The sequence below is a fragment of the Rhodnius prolixus genome, unplaced genomic scaffold (assembly GCF_049639745.1).
Source record: "Rhodnius prolixus isolate KJV_2025 unplaced genomic scaffold, Rpr scaffold_2, whole genome shotgun sequence".
In the NCBI taxonomy this organism is placed as follows: Eukaryota; Metazoa; Arthropoda; class Insecta; order Hemiptera; family Reduviidae; genus Rhodnius; species Rhodnius prolixus.
Genome location: NW_027411592.1, coordinates 45,220,767 through 45,233,459, shown reverse-complemented (window position 1 = coordinate 45,233,459; position 12,693 = coordinate 45,220,767). Strand labels below are relative to the sequence as shown.

Sequence of the window (12,693 nt, the reverse complement as noted above, 5' to 3'; positions counted from 1 at the left end):
CTAATTTCTTCGGAAAAATCAGTTTGAACTGAATCTTTTTTGATAAGTAACATTTTAGCTTCGAAATTTTTCACCCTCACACTAGACTTAAAAGAACAGAACTAAACAGACGCTACCGACTACTTAAAAAACTCTTAGACGAAATTCCCTCAAAACTCTCTCTGGACAACAAAAGACTGATTTATACTTCTATTTTGAATCCCATCTGGGCTGATGGAATAGAGCTGTGGGGTTCAACCAAACGCTCCAATCTCCAAAGGATTCAATCTCTTCAATCTAAAATGCTTCGAAACGCTCCATTTTATGTCTCCAACCTGACTATACACACTGGCCTTTAACATTCCTTTTGTCACACAAAACGCTAAAATGCGATACAGAAAACTTCATTTCAACCTGCTACCTCATATAAATCCTCTAGCTCAAAATCTTTCTTCTAGAACTCTTCCTTACAACCCGATAAGACCTTAAAAGACAGTGGCCTCGTGATCTCCTCTCAAGTGAAGAGAGTGACTAACCATCTAATGTTTTGGAGTGTTACCACTGGGTAACTTCTCCACTTGTTAGCTTCATTTGTTACTGTGTTATCATTGTTACTTAAAGCGCTAACGCGCTGATTGTACCACAAATAAACGCAAAAAAAAAATCACATTACCCTCTCTGAAAATAACTATATTTTTCTCAAAAAATGTATTTAACTAGCATATAAAAATGATATATTGATACTACTAATCATAAAAAGTATTGAACACTTGTAATAAAAACGATTACTACTTTTTATTATTGAAGAAGTGATTAGGAGATTGGTGATGTACAGGTTTGGCACGCGATGGTACCAAGCGTGCTCCTCTTAGATATCCGTAGCATCTCTTCAGTACGAGTATATGGTTGATGGACAGTCCCCGCCTGTTAAGGAAAATAAACTCTCGGAGGCGTAAAGGAAACTGAGAAGGTTCTGACACCAATCATTACAGATAGTGATGCTTCTTAATTGATAAATTTCGTATATTATTACACATATTTTATACGTTATTATTATTATTACTAATAATAGAGAGTAATAATAATAATAATCGACCAATTATTTTAATAATACTTTTTCTTTCTAACATACAATTACAAACTTCTGGCAATTCCTCTTTTCCCGTTGGAGTTTTATTTTTTACGATGAATAATTATATATATGGTTTAAAAGATAGTGGGCAGCCATTACCCTAAATATCGGGAAAACCTGAAAATAATTCATCACTAAACTGATATGAATCATCACTTCATGGACACACAACTGTTACGTACAATTCACTAAAATGTTTTCCACCAAATGTTTATTTGGGTGAAAAACTCAAATTTTAAAAACGAAATTTGCGCAATACTTCATTTTTGGCTTAGAAAAAAGAAGTGAGAGGACTTTATGCCCCAGTGAAATTACTGAATCCGGAGTCTTGACTTACTAATAGTTATAAATAGTTTCTAGTTATAAAATATTCTGAGGACTAAAAACTAAATAAAGTAAAAATCAGTGTATTTTTTTGCTGCAAATAGTTTTTTAAAAAAATAAGCAAGTATTGGACAGGAAATTCATTAATCACTAGGTAGTGGTTTGCTATTAGTCAAGAACTTCAAACGTTCCTTAAGAAAAAGTAAATAAATAAAAGTTAAACAAACTGAATCTTTTAAAAAGTTCCTTGTGGTGAGAAGTTACCATTTTCAGACCTAATAATCTTCAACTATGTTTAGCACATTTTTAATTATTATTTTGAACGCCACAAATGTCTCAAGTAGTATGAATGTGGTGAGCTTGTCTATTTACCTATCTATCTACCTAACTTAGTAGAAGATTATTGAAAAATAATTAATATTTCATTTTAGATGTAGAGTGAGTTAAAGATCAAATTTTAGGATTATTGTTTTGAAGGAACTCGTAAGCATTGAGGTTTTCTTGCAGCTAAGGAAAATACCGCAGTTTTCTTTTTTAATTTGGGTCTTATAAGTGATGACTTAATCTATCTAATTTTTTGTGCTTTTCTTCAAAATTCAATACGATAAACTACGACTGATTCTTCGTCTCTACCTGTCTGGCTTTCTAGCTCGTTATTTCTTGGCGATATTTGTGTTCGATTTGTTTGAATTTGGGTTTATGTAGAGCAAAGGAACATACTCATTTTTTTGGTTCAGTAGATGGGTTTATGTCGGTAAGCGATTTGTTTTCTGCGTTTTTATGAAAGTATTCTCTTCGTCGCAGTACGATTTGATGGCGAGCAAGACGTATTGGGAGGGGTTACTTTAAAGTTTGACTACAATTACTATTTTTGTGATGCCAACTAATTAGAAGTATTAGGGCGAAACTGATTCATATAGCTCACATTCGTATCAACAATTACATTATAATAAATACTGAGAATTTATCCTAAGTAACTTTACGAACTGTGTTGTTAGCCGCTGAAAGGTAGTTAATGTTGCTAGCTAAGTACTTGTACTATTTAGAACAGGAGTGTCAAACTGGCGGCCCTCGAGGTGATTTTTTGTGGCCCACTTTGTTCTGAAATAAAATGAAAACAGAAAAAATTGTTACGAAGAAAATATCGCTTAGGGGACATCAAGGCAATACCGTACACACAATTCATTCCCTTGTTAACCATCTAGCTACTGAAGACGAGTACACATGTGGTTCAGTCCCTTACCTGAAGACCTGCGGGCGTGTATAAACACGCTGACTCAGTTCCGGCGACGTTTGGAAGCGATATATCTACCACTATAAACGGAATTCCAGAATGATTCGGTTTTAAAAGACAAAAAGAAGTAGGAATTCCTAAAATAAATCTTTAGGTTCTCAGTCTTTGAATCCAGATATAGCAAAACTTGTACGAGGAAATCGCTGGCAAGTTTCGGGTAAAAAAAGAATAATTTTCGTTTTATAAATACAATCATATAATATTTTATTTATTCTATCCATATTCTTAAATCCACACTTTAGAATATAAATTTAACAAGATTTGTAAATGTAATGTAGCCCGCGTGAATCTTGCCTGTAGCACCAATTGGCCTGTGTTAAAATGATTTTAACATCTCTGGTTTAGAACAATCTAATAAGTTCAGTTAGCATTTTATTGCAGACGTTGTATCATTTTGATTAAAAAAAAACAAAAATCTCTCTAAATGTTTCAATGATTACTTATTTTGGGTTATTCCTAGGTCATTAAAAGAAGAATTGTGTCTATTATTCCACAACACTTGAAGTTTGTCAGAATTCTATTAAATTTAAATATTCCGCAAAAATGAAGAAATGAAAATCACAGTTTTTGGCAAAAGTTCAGTCAACAATTCAACCTCAGTGAAAGTTTGTAGGGCCGAATAAATAAATAAAAAACGTTTCTGTAAAAATAACTTAATTCCAAATTAAGATCAAATAACTTAATTTCCAAAATTTGTACTCGATGACCACATTTACTCTTACATAGTAAGAGAAAATAAATAAGAGAGGCAATAAAGCCGAAGTAAGTAGTATTAAGACTGCAGAGTCGGCTGTCCCATGACTGGCTGGAACATGCAGCAGGTATATAAATCATGAGAGCTTATTGAATAGAAAGCATATAGGAAACATAGGCGTGTTTGTATCTACATCCCATACAGCTGATCAAATAACTTTATTACCTGCACATGTAACCAATAATCTTTTCTTTATATAAATTTATTTGTATATTTATATTACTACAATTTTGTTACTGTAACTTTATGATATATTTATTGGTTTTAGTTAACCATTATTGTTAAACATTTAACTTTACTATTCTTAAAAAAGTACTTTATTAAACATTCTAGATAAACACGTATTGTATATAGTATTTTGTGAATATTATAAATGCTTGTTGAAGTTCGGATAAATAACTGCCTACAAGTTCTGAACAAACACCTGTCGTTTAAATATTTCATTGTTAACCTCTTTTGTCAATAAAACTTAAAGAAGTACTTTAATAATTCTGGTCTTAAGATTGCCTCTTTCTAGGTGCCTCTTATTGCTTACTGTGCCGCAACGAGAGAACACTGTCCACAGGCTGGCACTGGATTAAAGGCTCTGTGCACCAAAGTCAGAGGAATATTACGCTTCCTTCTCTTGTCATAAACAAGATCTGCATTAGTAAAAATATTTGAATAAAACCAGTGCCTTACCACAACAAGTACAGTCTGTTCTCATCAAAAAACAATCACTTGAGTAGTAATTTGGACTGTCATTAAATAGGGTCAAAAATTTAAAACACGAGACTGGCTGCTAGATCTGAAGTACAAACCTTACACACCTCAGATAAAATGTAATTCTTGCTCACTATGTAATTCAGGGAAAACAGAAAATGTCTTCCATTTTCTTGGCGGGTGCGCCATTTTTAGAGATTTTAAGTTTTTTTTTACTTTATTTTGGTAAAGATATTTCATCAGAAACAGAAATGGTATGTGATCTTAATGGAAGTAATTACTTGAGCTTGATAGGTTTTATTTTTTTAAAAAAGCTGCAAATTACAGGAATTTTTTTGGTTTTTCAATTTTTATCAAATTTTACGTATATTGTTTTGTCTGATTTATAATTATGATCTGTAGAAGTTTCTTTTAACTCTTATATTTTAAGTAATGTCTTCTTAATTAAATTTAGTATTGCAGCAATACTAAACGGCAACAAGCCAGTTTTCTTATTGCATCTGGTTTATCTTTTATGCATCTCAGTTATAAAATAAAGTATATTCATTCATAGGAAATAGATGTATTTCATTTGCCCACCATTTGTTAGGCAATATATTTTTAAGTAAAATCTTTTACATTAAACTAAATTTATGCCGCACCTACCAAGATTTCTGTTTGTTTATTTTGCCACCTTGATTTATATCATATATTTTATCATTCGTGCCCACATTTAGAAAAATTTTATGTCCGTAATAAATCTAAAAAATATTATTCTATACTATTCAAAGAAGATCCCCAGTGTGACAGTTAATATTTTCATTAAATGTTCTACTTTTCAAACATAATTCATTCACGACTTGGATCCATAAAAGTGTGACGGCTCTTGCAGAGCTCATTTATCTTGGTGACGTCACTCGCTTTGATCGTCACTATATATCTGGCTGTCTTAAATATGATTGTTGGCAAAATGTCAACTATTTCTGCTGACTTTCATGAGTCCTTTTTGATTTCAATAAAACATTATTGATAATATAGTTAATATAGAGTTACATATTAATACGATATGAAGCAGATGCTCTGAATAGACAGGATGTTTTGATTGGTTACTTTAAGTTCAAAACTCTATTCGAGAACTCCAGTCAAAATAGTTGAGATATTTTCAACATTTGAGGGAAAGGAAAAGTATAGTTCATTCTTTTGAATTGTCTTTTGAAAACCAACATTGAATCGAATATTTCAAATATAAATTTTATAAATAAGCAATTTTTTTTAGTAATATTTAAACTACAAGAATAGAGCTGAACAAGAAAATATGATATGAAGTGGTTCTTGACTTGATTAGTATAAGAATAATCAACCAATGGCAATCTCTTTCTTCTTTTAACTTAAGGCGTGTCAACTTCTAAGGCCTCAAAATATTTTGCCAGTGCCCTGCTAGCCACTCGCTACAGACAACACTGTCCATCACCGGGCTGGGAGCTGGAAGAAGCTGTTTATATATCTCTATTGGTGCTACATCCCACTAATGAGCCTTGGCCTCCTCGATGCTCTTCTGCCAATCCTCTTGGCTCTTAGGAAGAGAAAATCTAAGGATTCGATCTTTGGCATCTTTAGCATGGGAATCCAGCCCACTACCCACTTAGCGAATCCCTTTCTTTCTCTTTATTTCGTGAAGGCATCCTCACTAATAGGCCTCTAGGCCACTTCCATTTAAATTGGCACAGGTTATTGGTTTTTATCAAATTACTCGAATGTCTTGTATTAATACTTGCCAACATGACAGAGATTTAGAGGTTAAAAGATACAGTCGAACCTCGCTTAACGAGCATAATTCGTTCCAGAACCTTACTCGTTAAGCGAAATACTCGTTAAGCGAAACAATTTTTTTCATTTAAATTAAAATAAAAGGGGATAATTGGTTCCATGCAAAAAAAATATTGATAAAATTTTTTTTTATAACATTTATTTCGAAAAAATTATATACATACGAGGGGGTACCCAAAAATAACCGGAATTGCGTTGCCGCGCATGGAGCTTATGTGGTACGCATTTCTGCCGCTAGACGTGTATAGCGCAATTCCTTGCCAGTTCAGTCCTGCCTGTGTTGTCTGCCTGGCTTGTTCTGTTCATCTGCAGTGATTGTTTTTACCAGCGCTGTTTTGTTCTTTTTTCGTTTTTTATGATGGCAAGTTTAAGTGAACAACGTGCAGCTCTGAAATTTTGTTTTCTACTCGGCAAAAATGCTGCTGAAAGTGTTTTAATGTTGAAAACAGCTTACAAAGATGACGCTATGGGAAAAACTCAAGTATACGAGTGGTTTACTCGGTTTAAAAATGGCGACATGTCGATTGATGACAAACCTCGTTCTGGACGTCCATCAACTGCCCGAATCGACGAAAATGTTGAAAAAATTCGAGAGCTGGTGTTCACAGACCGTCGACAGACAATTGATCAACTGTCAGAGAGTAGTGGGTTATCTTGGAGCTCGGTTCAGCGAATTTTAACGGAAGATTTGGGGATGAAAAGGGTTGCTGCCAAGTTTGTTCCTCGAGTTCTGACTGATAATCAAAAAGAACATCGAGTTGAAACATGTCGTGCTTTGAAACATCAGCTTGAAACTGATCCAGACTTTCTGTCAAAGGTCATTACTGGTGATGAGTCATGGTGCTATGGTTATGACCCAGAAACAAAGCAACAGTCGAGCCAATGGAAGACGTCATCTTCACCCCGACCAAAAAAATGTCGTCAAGTCAAACATCAAAACAATGCTGATTTGCTTTTTTGATGCCAAAGGCGTAGTCCATTCAGAGTTTGTCCCCCCAGGTCAGACCGTCAATCAAACCTTGTATTTGGAAGTTTTGAAAAGATTGCGCAGTAGTGTTCGCCAAAAAAGACCCGATTTGTGGCAAGGAGACTGGTTCTTCCACCACGACAATGCACCTGCACACACAGCCATCTCTGTTACACAGTTTTTGGCTAAAAATGGCATGGTTCCGCTGCCCCACGCACCTTACTCGCCTTACCTGGCTCCGTGCGACTTTTTCTTATTTCCACGCAAGAAAAAGGGCATGAAAGGTCACCGATTTGACAACATTGAAGAGGTCAAGAAAAAAACGAAGAAGGAGCTGTCAGCCATTTCTAAAGATGACTACAAAAAATGTTTCGAACAGTGGAAGCACCGGTGGGACAAATGTATTAGTTGTAATGGAGAGTATTTTGAAGGGGATAAGGTTGTTCTGTAAAAAATTTGTAAATAAATAGCTTTTAAAAAATAATTCCGGTTTTTTTTTGGGTACCCCCTCGTATGTACATATGATGTAATATAATATAAATTACATACATATATTAATTGAGATAAATATGTTCATACATAATTAATCCTTTTTAATTATAAATTTGTCCAATGTTCCTTGTTTCTGCCGTCGCTTCAAAATGTCTTCAAAATGTGACACAGCATTATCATTAAATAAATTTATAGATCGCATAGCCACAGCCTTATTCGGGTGATAGTTTTCTACGTGTGTTGCAACAGTTTCCCATGCTTTCAACATTTCTCTTATTGCGCTGGAAGATTGTTGTTCCTCTGATATTTTCTCCTCTTTGTCTAATAAATTCTCTTCCACCAATTCTTGTTGTGAAATGTGTTGCAACTCAACAAGTTCCTCTGTGGATAGCTCTTGACTATGTTCGATCTATGACCCCTAGAACAATCTAAGCCTTTCTTCTCTGCCCAGGTCAACTTCGTTACAATATTTAAACACAAATGTCACTATATGGACTTTCCCTATACACCACTCATTCGGTGAAGTTCGGTTTCGACTGTATCAGTGCATTAGATACGTGGAGAATATGAAACGCATATGCGTAAACAGGAATGACTAATCGAAGAATGCGCAATTTTCGATGAGTCAGCGAAAACTGCGCAGTCAGCGAAATGTCAGTAGAAAACTATCGTTATGCGAAACATCGCTCGCTATAAGAATCAATTTGTTTTACTCGTTATGCGAATTACTCGTTATGCGAGGTTCCACTGTATTTGAATATTGTAAGGAATCAGCCGCGATAAATCGCTAGTAGTCCTTCATTATCTAGCGTTAGATCATAGTCAATGCAAATCTTGATTACTGATCTTCCCAAAGTTTTCTGTAGAAGCGATTGTTAATTATGGATATAAGAAAAAGTTACTATTTTTAATTATTGGTAACCCAGACTTCTAAAAAGCAAGAATAATCGAGTATTGAATTCTTCTATGAATTTTGTTATAAAAGTAACTCAGCTTGAACAATTTTTGAAAAGCCATTTGTTCAATTTAAATAAAAATATTGGGAATCAAAAATTACACAATATTACATTATTATAAGAATCGTAATAGAGAGAATTTCATATACTAATAAAGAACAATCGATCACTCCATGAAATCAATAGTGTTGACATTTATTAGGAGCTATATAATTAATAAAGGCTCTCCTGCATTGAATTTAATATTGACAATATTTCAACAAATCGTTTTATATACAATTGTATAGGAATGAGTTGAAATTGTATAATCCATATTAGTTGAATTCTATTCATACGTCAGTAAGTCTATTGGTTTGACTAGAACCCGGCGGTCTAAAACCTCTTGTAGTCTTATAATATGTATATAGAGCCGACAAAGGTCCTGGACATCTGCTTGATTTATTGGTGCTGCGCCTAAATTTTTAATTAACCGCAATAAATATATGTGTGTAGGGTGACAATGTACATTATTAACGTGCATAGTTGGGCGGCTGTAGACCAGGCCACCAAGAGGAATTCTTCTAGAGTTCAATATAATGTGTGACCCCTCTGTCCATTTGGTAATAAAAAAAAAAAATGGGTGATGAGTCAAAGTGTTGTAATGTCGAAGAGAGCAGCACTTACTGTTTAATATTAATTGAAAATTTCAAAGTTTTATATCGGTGGTAAACACATTTCAAGCTAGGGTTATTTTTTAAAAAAATATTTAGGGATTGATTGAGAAGTAATGAAATAGCGAAGCCAGAAATAGTTACTTCTTTCTTTCGATAGCAAGAAATAACTTTTTTTTAAAGAGCATTTAGGTTTCTATAATGGGATGCCTGCTAACTAAGCTTAGTCCATTGTTGAGAGACGACGGTAGTTGAGCAACCAGCACTTGGCGATCTCTCTGATACTGACCAACTGGCCTAGATCCAGCGGGTACCCGTGGAGATTTACATCTGCGTCTCTTGGAACTTTCAAACTGCAAGGGCCAGAATGATACATAATATATAAGTACATCATTTTTATTTCATACTGGTTAAAAACCCATTAGTACCCAGAATTATAAGTTGTTTGGAATTTTCCAAAGTACAGTTCCCATTGAGCGTCAACGATATAAGCTTTCACTAAAAATTCTTTAATATAGGTGCAGTTAAATATGAAGTTTTTAATTAATAATTAATATTACAAACAGTGCGTTTTCATTTGAAATTAATAAAATATGAATTCACAAAAATAAAAATGAGAAGTTTTTAGCTAATAGAATGTATCAAAATTACAGGATGAGTTGGAATGTAACAATTATTGCAGAGATACTTTTGTCCTTCATGAGCAACTTTTGCGTTTTCTACAACTTGGAATCACCTTTTATAATACCATGATCTTTTCTCTCTTATTTGGTATTCTCTAGGCTGATTCTTGGCGGATAATTTTATAGTGCCCCGGACTGAACCGACAGTACCAATATCTTCCGACAAAATTAGTCTTCTAAATTGCACATCACGGTTTCTTGAGCCCTAAATTTCTATCGATCAGCCATCCCTGTAAACAGCTCACATCCATTGATCAATGCTGAAATAGCCAAACATGTTTTTTGGCCCTTATTGTATAATACGTACGAGTACATGTATTGAAAAACGAACGAGTTCAACTCTCCTAATATTTTTTGTTATAACCAGCAATTATTTGTCAGTTTTTATTATTATTATTATTATTATTATTATATTAGTGTATTTTTAAAAGAGTCCTCGTTAACCCAGTTTGACCAGACCTACTTCTTCAAATTCCGCAGGTGCTTATACTTACTTCTCTCACCTTGCTCCTTTTACACATTCTTCTTTAAAATAGTACTCAAATTAACTTAGGTTGCTCAAAATGAATGGTTTATTGTTTTGAAAAAATTATAAATACCGAAAATGTTCAACAGAACAGCGTTAAAACTATTTCCAAGCCCTTGCTAATAAAATTAATTATTAGCACTATAATTTCTCTTTCCTGAGAAATGCCGTTTCTGAGTAACGGAAGCACTGTATAAGTACCCAAAAAGAATATCTTCCCTTTGGTTAGAGAAATCTCCAAAATAAGTGTGGACTCTATGTCAAAATCGTGTTAAGAATGTTAATGTTGGTGGATAACCAATTTCAAAGAATTCAAAATGGTTTTTAGAAGACAGATGGTCTGAACTCATTTTTTCTAATTTCCCAGGGCATTATTAGCGGTTTTTTCTTTTACTGATTACCATATCTATTAGCCATAGACCTCAATCCCAGACATTATGAATGATACACGCCCTTCGGGCGAACAGTATGAAGTATGAACCAGCTCCATGGTCCATTGAAAGTTTAATATATATATATATATATATATACTCTATGTACATATATGGAGTGTTTAAGAGAGGAGGTTTGGGGATGACGGTTTCCAATAATGGGAACGTAAGCACCTGGTCGCGGTTACTCTCCTCAACTGCAAACAGGATTTGCGTCGGACGTGTTTATTGCTCTCCATCTATTCTCATATTACAATCATTGTTGATATACAATAGGCTTATATTCTACTCTTACATATTGTACACATGTATTTAGTGAAATACATTTGGAAAACTAAATACCTTATTAACAATAATATATCAAACTTAATGCGAGAAATGGAAACCAGCTGTATCATTTTCCATAACACAAAGTGGTATTAATTACTACAGAGGTGTTCTGATTTCTGTACAACAATCATTTAGAATTTATTTTGTAAAGATGATTATTCAATTGTCATTTCAAAGCAGAAATAAACTTTGCTTCTTCATTTTCAGTAAAACTATATACAATGGTAGCACAATCAGTTCTAATGTTATATGTGCTCTCGTTGGAGTTAATAATTCATTTAAAATATAAAATAATATAAATTATCCCGAAGAGAGAAAGAATATTGCCAATTTCAGACATTTGAATCAGGATATCAGGATAATCAATGTAATGACTGAAATTGGCAACATTCTTTCTTCCTTTGGGATTAAGGAATCAGCTACCAAAAACGAACAATAATATAAATTATCCCGAAGAGAGAAAGAATATTGCTAATTTGAGATATTATAATCAGTATATCAGGATAATCAATGTAATGACTGAAATTGGCAACATTCTTTCTTCCTTTGGGATTAAGGAATCAGCCACAAAAAACATTGAAAAATAATATAAATTATAAGAATATATTGCAAATTGTGCGTTTTATATTTAGGTAAATAAATAATTGGTTGGAATGGAACCAGAATAAATTCCCTGTACTACCGAACGCGTCCTGGGCAAGACGTTAAACTGCACCCTGAGGAGATGGGCCTCAAACCCGTGGTGAAGTCGACTCTGAAATAAAACCAAGGAGCTGGCCAGGCTCTGTGAAACTGACTGGCCTAGGAGACGGAAACTCCGAATTCAAATGACCAGGACCTGGTGGTTGGGTGTAGGGTTAACAACTCATAAGCTTGTAAACAAAAATCTCTTATAACAGAACGAAAAACTACGAATAGCCGGACGATTTTCAAGGAACCTAGGCGTATCAAAGGACTTTTCAAACAGTTTTAGATACATGGTGCGGATTGGGGTTCACCCAGGCGGGAGAAAGAAGACATTTTGGAAGAGGTTCTGCTACGTTACTAAAATAAAACAATAAATAACTGAAAAACGTAACAGTATGACGAAGGTAATGATGGAAATCAAAATAAGAACTTTAATCGAACTTCTGAAAAAAAAAAAAGAATGCAACAGTGCGTTTGGGAGTTCCAGCTGTAATGCAGGTGAATGTAGATGTGAATATGTGGACAGAATTCGTGACAGTGGAAACTAAGATAACTTTGTAGTCAAATATTTATTAGGGTTCTATTGATTATAGAATAAAGGATGTTTCATCAGGTAAAATAGAAAAAGAAGGCGTATTCCAGAAACAGTTTCATGATTTAAATAATACAGAGTAAAATCGATAGTCTAACTGATATGGTATAAACACTCCAATATTTTTTTTAAGTTATAGACAAATTGATTTCATTTAGACTTCTTTTTTTTCTTAACAACATCCATCATCTTGAAAGTAAAAGTCAATTTTGTATTAATAATACAACTGCAATTATAATTGTTTGTATTCTCAATTGATGTTTAGTTATTCTACTTTTACAGCTACTTTTACATTCTCTAATTAATATCAGAGAGAGAATGCAGGTAACCAAAATTCAAAAATGGGTTTACGCTGTGCAAAGAGAATTTAATTAAGATCGAAATTGCA

The 12,693-nt window shown here is 33.7% G+C and overlaps 1 long non-coding RNA gene across 5 annotated transcripts in view; it reads left to right on the top strand.

Annotated features, from left to right (window-relative positions):
* Positions 1-12,693, top strand: part of LOC141449745 (uncharacterized) — a 50,198-nt gene that overhangs the window by 24,692 nt on the left and 12,813 nt on the right. The window contains exon 7 of one of the 5 annotated variants that reach the window (XR_012455669.1): positions 11,659-12,470. The exons of 1 other annotated variant lie outside the window; for it this stretch is intronic. This is a non-coding gene — a long non-coding RNA (uncharacterized lncRNA). Of the gene's footprint in view, positions 1-3,189; positions 4,725-11,658; positions 12,471-12,693 lie in introns of those variants that run through there. 3 more of the 5 variants (XR_012455666.1, XR_012455668.1, XR_012455670.1) reach the window with 3 other exon arrangements.